The 8,455-nt window shown below is 34.2% G+C and overlaps 1 protein-coding gene across 1 annotated transcript in view; it reads right to left on the bottom strand.

Annotated features, from left to right (window-relative positions):
* Positions 1-8,455, bottom strand: part of LOC111086224 — a 70,138-nt gene that overhangs the window by 8,654 nt on the left and 53,029 nt on the right. The window lies entirely within an intron of this gene.

Genomic DNA, 8,455 nt, shown 5'->3' with positions numbered 1-8,455 from the left:
AAAACCTTCAATAACTCCCCTTAAAATACGTATATTCACTAGTTCGTTCCACAGTATCATGCGAAGTTTCACCTTCCTACGATGCGGCAAAAAAGGTTAAGATCCATCAATTTAGAACCCTCTGATAGCCATCAGATCCTGTGAAAAACATATTGTTACGTCTCTGTGTTCGCTTGTTAATTTTCCGTAGAAATTGTTTCCGAAAAACTTCAGCAATACAAGTCCTTTCTTAGATAAAACTAGTTTATTCTTTCTCAATACAACTTTGCAATACATTTAATTTCCACAGTCACTTTAACTTAAACAAACGCTATAGTTCACAAGAACGATCCACGCACTTTACCTACTACCGCGCTTGACTCAATTGTCCGTCTCTATCTCTGTCTGCAATTCAATTCCGATTGATCGTCTCGCTTTATCTGGCGCACTTATATACAAGAATAGAGGGCGCCTAGCAAATACTGGATTATTCGTGATGTTCCCCGATCGTTCTAGAATCTCATGACGTGTTACTAGATTCACGTGACTTCCGCTGTCGTAATAATATGTTAGAATTCTCAAATGTTAATGTAAATGAAACGGTAGTTTAATATGCTCATTTCGATTAATAATCACATATACCAATTTGTAAATAAAAATCAATTACTTATATATATATATGTATCTACGTCACAATACTTAAATTATAGTAAGAGAACCATCAAAAATATTCTTGCCTACTTTCAGAATCATGTCCATTTGGATTCTTTTACGGAAAAGGATTATGATCCGTTTAAAGTGCCAAAAGATTTGGAATTTCAAAAGGTATAATGGAATAAAAAATGCATTTTGTTATTTTAGCTGAAATCGTACTTACTCAATAGTATATTTATTATTACCTGATTTTCCTGGTATATTTTAAAATAAATAAATATATAATGTATATTCCGTCGCTATTAAGCTGTAACATATGAATTGTGTTACCAATAAATTTACACATCTTTACTGACACTCTTGACAAAACGAAGTTTAAAACACTAAAATAGTAGTAATCCTTTATATTAACATTTTATCTAAACAGGTTGAAAGACACTTACGGACCTGCATGGCTATGCAGTTAGGACGCTTGACTCGTAATCTGAGGGTCGTGGGTATGAATCCTCGTCTCACCAAACATGTTCGCTCTTTTAGCCGTGGGAGCGTTATAATGTGACAGTGATTCCCACTATTCGTTGGTAAAATAATACCCCAAGAGTTGGCGGTGGATGGTGATGACTAGCTGCATTCCCTTTAGTCTTTCACTGCTTAATTAGGGATGGCTAGCGTAGATAGCCCTCGTGTGGCTTTGCGCGAAATTAAAAACAAACCTAACAGACACTTAAATAAAATTAGTGCTGGAACCGTTTATCGATCCGGCGTAATTTTAAATCGTATTATAGTCCATCCAAAAACTTCAACCAACCTGAACTATTTAATCTGATTATTTTGTTTTATATTAAATGCGTTCACCAGTTTTGTTAATTAACTTGTTTTGTCTGTTTTGAATTTCACGCAAAGCTACTCGAGGGCTATCTGCGCTAGCCGTTCCTAATTTAACAGTGATAGATTATATCGCTAGATAACACCACCCACCACCAACTCTTGGGCTACTTTTTTACCCAAGAAAAGTGGGATTGATTGTCACATTATAACGCCCCCATGGCTGAAAAAGCGAGTGTCCTGAGAGGAGATGTGTACACTACACCACCCACCACCAACTCTTGGGCTACTTTTTTACCCAAGAAAAGTGGGATTGATTGTCACATTATAACGCCCCCATGGCTGAAAAAGCGAGTGTCCTGAGAGGAGATGTGTACACTAGGGGTCGAGTAAAACATCTTTATTGTGCAGAGGTTAATAATAATTTGTTTGCTATGTTAATAGCTGGTTTATTAATTGAGAGCAGGACTTCACAAATCTGAGTCAAAACGTGAACTGGTACCCGTTAAGTACACGCATTAGAGAATATAAAAGTGATATCACATTTTTGTCAGATCAATGCCCCAGGTTTAGCACGCCATATTATTACACAAGATGATATTCAAGATTGGAAAAATGGTAAGTTTATAACGAAATCTAATAACAAGTATTTTTAATCTGTCATGTCATACCCAAATCATATAAACATAAGTACCAGTACAACTGTACCAACAGAATATTACGAGATATTACTGTAAACCTTTTTAATCACTCGCATGAATTCACGCCCCTCAGTGGCACAGCGGTATGTCTGCGGACTTACAACGCTAGAAATACACAATGGGCTATCTGTGCTCTGCCCACCACGGGTATCGAAACCCGGGCTTTGTGCTTAATTACAAACAAACAAACACGAGCAGTGCATATTTTTAAATGATCTTAAATTCAGTTGCCTTAAAAAGAATTTTTTAATAGACATCATAGGATGTTAAGGACTTAGTTTTTTGTTTGTTGCTTTAAAGCATTTTATCTTAAATATTGTCACTTATTTTAAATATACATTTCAGTTTCAAGATCTGTTTTTTATATAGGAGTGTAAATTTATAAAGTATGTTGTAAATTAAACTTTTAACTCTTTTTAAAAGCTTTTATGCACCGGTTCACACTCTGTCGAATCCAATAAAGGCTCATCAGCTGACATACCATTAGTAAACACTTAGTATTTGACTTGACATACCATTAGTAAACACTTAGTATTTGACTTTTCTTACTAGTTCTCAAGCTAGAAGGAATGATCTTAGTAAAATATACAGGAATAACGGAAAATAATGAACGAATGGGAGCGTGCATTTTAATGGATTTCGTGATAATATAATTGAAGAAATGTAGCATCTTTCAAAGTGCTAACTTTTGTAGAAACTTTCAAAGTGCTAACTTTAGGAGCAACTTTGAAAGTGCTAACTTTTGTAGCAACTTTCAAAGTGCTAACTTTTGTAGCAACTTTCAAAGTGCTAACTTTTGTAGCATCTTTCAAAGTGCTAATTTTTGTAGCAACTTTCAAAATGCTAACTTTAGGAGCTTAATAAAAATAATTTTATGATATTCTCTTTTTTTCTCATGTTTCGGAGCTTATCGTTCTATTTGGGATTTTAAACCATAAACATTTCTTTCTTTCACCACAAACGATTCAAAGTACATGCGACAGATAGAGAGAAAAGATAAAAGCCTGACAAAATTATACCGGAAGTTTGGAAATCACATAGTTATTTTTCATTTCCTTAAAAGTTTTTCTTGATGTTCCGAATTTCAAGTATCGGATTTTTAACGCTTTTGTTTGTTTGTTTTGTGAATTTCGCGCAAAGCTACACGAGGGCTATCGGCGCTAGCCGTCCCTAATTTAGCAGTGTAAGACTAGAGGGAAGGCAGCTAGTCATCACCACTCACCGCCAACTCTTGGCCTACTTTTTACCAACGAATAGTGGGATTGACCGTCACATTATAACGCCCCCACAGCTGAAAGGGCGGGCATGTTTGGTGTGACGGGGATTCGAACCCACGACCCTCAGATTGCGAGTCGAGCGCGCAAGATATTCTTCCAAGTGAACAAAGTCTGAGTGAGTAAAATACTGTTTTGAAAACTGCAAAGTAATTTTTATAGCACAAAAAGTTCACACTAAAACTATGTTTAACCACTTGATGCTTGAGTTTGTAATATGAATGAAAACAGGATTCTTTAAATATGGGATTGGTTTAGAATCTAACGAGTAAAACAGAATCTTGCATATTTGAAAATGTTTGTTGATGATCCAAGACAAAAACAAAATCACAGAGTGAAACTTTGTATCCAATGGGAAATTTTCTGGAAATTAAATAAAAATTGTGATTGGCTGAGCATTTCAATTTCAGGGAATCACTAAAATCTTTGAAGTCAAAATAAACCTGCTTCTTCTAAAGATATAAAACAATAGAATGAGATTTATATTTTTATAGATAGTGTGAAAATGTAAGATTTAAAGCATTTAGATATATAATGAGAGTATAGAGGAAATAAGAATTAGAAGACAAGTTATTATATATTTTTTGAAACTGACTGTATGGCGTCGCAATAAAAACCATCACTCTTAAATCGTGTATAATGACAGTACAACTCTAAGAGCTATGCTGTTAAAGAGTACGAAATTTTACAATTAACGCATCTTCTTTAATAACAATTTTCTATATCAGTTCTATTTTTCAGTTGCGAAAAATAGCGATCTCAAATCGGTAGTTGTAAAATCCGCAAACAAACGTGTGTACAAACGTGAGTGCCCGGTATGGCCAGGTGGCCAGGGCGCTAGACTCGCAATCTGAGGGTCGAGGGTTCGAATCCTCGTCACACCAAACATGCTCACCCTTTAAGCCGTGGGGGCATTATAATGTGACGTTCAATCCCACTATTCGTTGGTAAAAGAGTAGCCCAAGAGTTGGCGGTGGGTGGTGATGACTAGCTGCCTTCCTTCTAGTCTTACACTGCTAAATTAGGGACGGCTAGTGCAGATAGCCCTCGTGTAGCTTTGCGCTAAATTCAAAAACAAACAAACAAACGTGAGGTTTTCGTTTATTTAATCATTGGAGTGCATGTCTGCGGACTTACAATGCTATAAACCGGGTTTCGACAGAGCACAGATAGAAATGGTGTAGCTTTGTGCTTAACTACAAACGAACATACAAAAAAACCCTCCTTTCCAATAATAACTTATACATATTACACCTTTCTGGAAATAACTTGTTGTTTTTTTTCATCCTTAACAACGTACTCGAATGTTTTAATAATAAAATCACTCATATACAATATTGTAATATCACACACTCTAAAATTTCTAACTGAAAACCGTGATATCATTGATACGATATCTTGAAACTTAGTTTATTATTTGAGTTAGTATAATACCGTGTGAAACAACTCAATCTTTGCATGCTAATGTGGCCCGTATAAGATCATTTAAGAACTAGTTGAACTTAGCATATTAGCTTAATGGATAAATATAACTTAAAACGCTCCACCACTAACATTATTCGTGTGAATGACACGATATCATGTAGACCACTTGAAAATTTAGCATGTTAATGTACCTGGGTACTTCAAAGCTTAGCATATGATTTTGAGCAGCGTGTTATCCCTCAAGGCACTTCAACTTAGTATATCAGTGTTACTGATATCATATCATTTAGCACACTTCAAAGATAACATATGCGAGGCATGATACTATAAAGGTTATTTCAAAGCTTAGCGTATTAGTGTGAACGGCGTATTGTCAGTTAAGGCAGGGGTTCTCAAACTGAGGGCCACAGGAAAGTGTAGGGGTTGTTTCAAAAGCCCAAAATACACAAAATACTGTTAAGGTACTCAGTATGCAAAGATTCAATGGGTGAAAAGTGGCCTCTCTCAGGATGCAGGATATTCTGCGGGGCCTTGTGCTGAGAAAGTTTGGGAAACCATGATTTAGGACAGTTCAACTTTAGCCTATCAACGACTGGTATATTACCATAAAGGCTACTTCAAAGCCTATCAACGACGAGTATAATACTATAAAGGTTACTTAAAACTTAGCCTATTAAAGACTATATAATACCATAAAGGTTGCTTCAAACCTAAGCCTATCAACGACCAGTGTAATACCATAAAGATTACTTCAAAGCATATCAACGACAAGTATAATACCATAAAGGTTACTTCAAAGCCTATCAACGTTGAATAAAATAATCATTAATAAGTTTTTTGGTTAAATTTCCGTTGTCGTTTCTGATTATTACCTTAAAGTCATAGCATATATTGTCTGTGGTATCAGTTCCCAAATAGGTTGGGGATATCCTATCTATCAGTCAAAATCCAAGCGCTGATTTTAAACGAGCCAGCTAACATGGGTAATCAATTAATTAGTTAAGGGCAGTGGGAATTGAGTGCTTACACCCACAGCGTCTCAACTCCCATTGCCCTTCACTGTTTGTAACCAGTTGTGGGAAGGCAGTTACCTTTAAAGGTAATTAAAGTTCCAAAAGTAGAAATAAAACCACCCTAAAATAAGTAATAAAAAAGTAGATAAATTAGAGATGGCTAATCAACAATGTAAGTCGGTACTGTGGCGGATGTCCAAGTATAAACCACCAAATCGTTGTAAAAGTTATACTTGGCTTAGCCAGTTCAAACGATTTAGGTTAATACTAAGTCCGTAAACTAAGCTAATAATGTAAAATACTTTTATAATGATAAAAAGTAAAAATCGTAATATTAGTTATAGGCATAATAACCAACACTTGTAATGAAAGTAAACCTTAAAGAAAAGACAGGGTTATGACTATTGCTGCTGGGAAATAGATAGTGACCACTGGCACTAAAATCTCCTAAGACTGAGAGAGCTACCTACTATTAGCTACTTTTGTTCCAGAGTGCGTGCAATATTAAAACAATAAAATGTTTAAAATAAATATGAAAACACGGTAATAATAAAAACTATCTTTAATTAGAGACGTTTCGGAATTGCTTCTAGTTCCATCATCAGCGTTAAAACCTCAAATAGTTAGTTCACAATATTCTAACTACAAAATCAATACCTTAGCTGTTAAGCAAGTAGTTTTTAAACATAATCAAAAGTTTAGAAAAACATATTTAAACGGTAACAGTATAATGGATCGTACGATAAAACGTGCGGCAAACAAATCTTCTGTTATAATAATAATACTTTGTTTTTTTCTGTCCTGAAAATTCGCGCGCACTGTCCTATCTAAGTGCGCATGCGTGCGGACTTCATTTCAACAGACGTAAATATACTTTAGTAGACATTTTGTACAACATATTAGAAGCTTGTCAATTTTTTAAAAAATGCCTAACATTAGGTCGTAGAATAACATTATAAGTTTATTTATTGATAGGTAAAGTTTAGCCCTAACTAAACTAAAGCAAAAAAAAACGTACACAAATTACGGTGTTAATTTATCTCTTTTATCGAATATAGGCCGTAATTAATAAAGGCTTAACAAATATTAAGCCTAAGACAAGTGAACTTGTAGATTTCGGTGTCTGCGATTAGAATACTTTTGTATTATTCTAGAAATCCTGTATTTAAAGAATTACTGTTGCAATAAATAAACTAATTTCACGTAAATATTTTGCCGGTTTGATAGTGCTTAATAATATTCTTAAGACAAACCATTATAAGGAAAATCTTTAAAAAAACGTATAAATACTGCATTTTTAAGATAATAATAATGATAATAATCAAAGAAAAACACTAGGCATCTGGAACTGATTAAATTAATGACAACAGGGAGGAGTTGATATTATTATTAAATGTTGGGTGATCATTGAAAATGGAAAGTCTTCCTTTAATACAGAGTTCGTAATCTGTGGTTCCGGAGTCGAGAATTTTAAAGTTTTCTAGAAATATGGGGTTGTTGTTATTCTCACTGTACAACCGTATACAAGACTCGGGTGGATTACTCAGCTTATATCTGCATCTAGCTGAAATTCCCATATGCTGGTGTCAACGTATTTGTAGGTGGCGTGTAGTTTTACTAATATAGGTAGCTTTATAGCTACTACAAGTGTATTTTTATGCAACCCACGAGCGAATAGGAATGGGTAAAGTTATAATTTTACATGTTGACTAAACTACTAAACGTAGCCTAATTTGTAGGTAACATATCTTGATTATTTTTTAAAATTTCAGTTTAAAACTTTGTTTGCCAATGAAAGGAGTGATAACAACTAGTGGATATTTTGAGACAGTGCGAGACTTTTTGGTAGGCTCTATTTTATTTGTTTAAAATGTTCTTGTAAAAGAGTGTAATAAATTAAAATAATGGTCCCTATTTTGTAATAAGTTATGAATTTTGTAAATTTCTTGGTGATGACAGAAGTAGTGAGAACAGATACTATACACTGTGTTTAGAAGACTTGGAACAATGTTATGTTTGAAGGAGTCTGATATGAAACTGTTGAAACCAGAGTGTATAAGTCACTAAATGTTTTCTTACGATAAACAGATGTGGCAAAGAGATTGTTTATTTTATTTACTTGGACGTATAAAGAAAAGTAAGTCATTGTTTTCTTCCATCTCACATGTAAACCTTATACATATATTTTCTGAGTTTAGGTATTCTAAAAACTTTTTGGCGCGTGAAAGAGTAGATAAACATCACCAACGTAGCTTCTATACAATACTGGTTTCTAATAGAAGGGGCAACTATCCAGCCGTCACTTAAAAACAGAGAAAAATATTTCCAAGAGTCGGATCTAAAGGTTTTATTACACTAGATGAAACAAGTTAATGCAAAAATATTTCGAATTCTAAAATTCATTAAGTAAAAAGCCAAATGAGTGGAATTGTTGAGGAAAGCGAACCACCAGTGGAATACGTACCTAACTTCTGATAAGATCACATCATGCAAAGTGACAATTACAGAAAATGTAAAATGAATTATTCTTTAATAAAAGATTTTAATAACTTTTAAATTGTGTTTCAACGAAAAGAAAATTCAC

Source organism: Limulus polyphemus, unplaced genomic scaffold (genome assembly GCF_000517525.1).
Source record: "Limulus polyphemus unplaced genomic scaffold, Limulus_polyphemus-2.1.2 Scaffold933, whole genome shotgun sequence".
NCBI lineage: Eukaryota > Metazoa > Arthropoda > Merostomata > Xiphosura > Limulidae > Limulus > Limulus polyphemus.
This window is presented reverse-complemented; position numbering and strand designations above follow the sequence as displayed.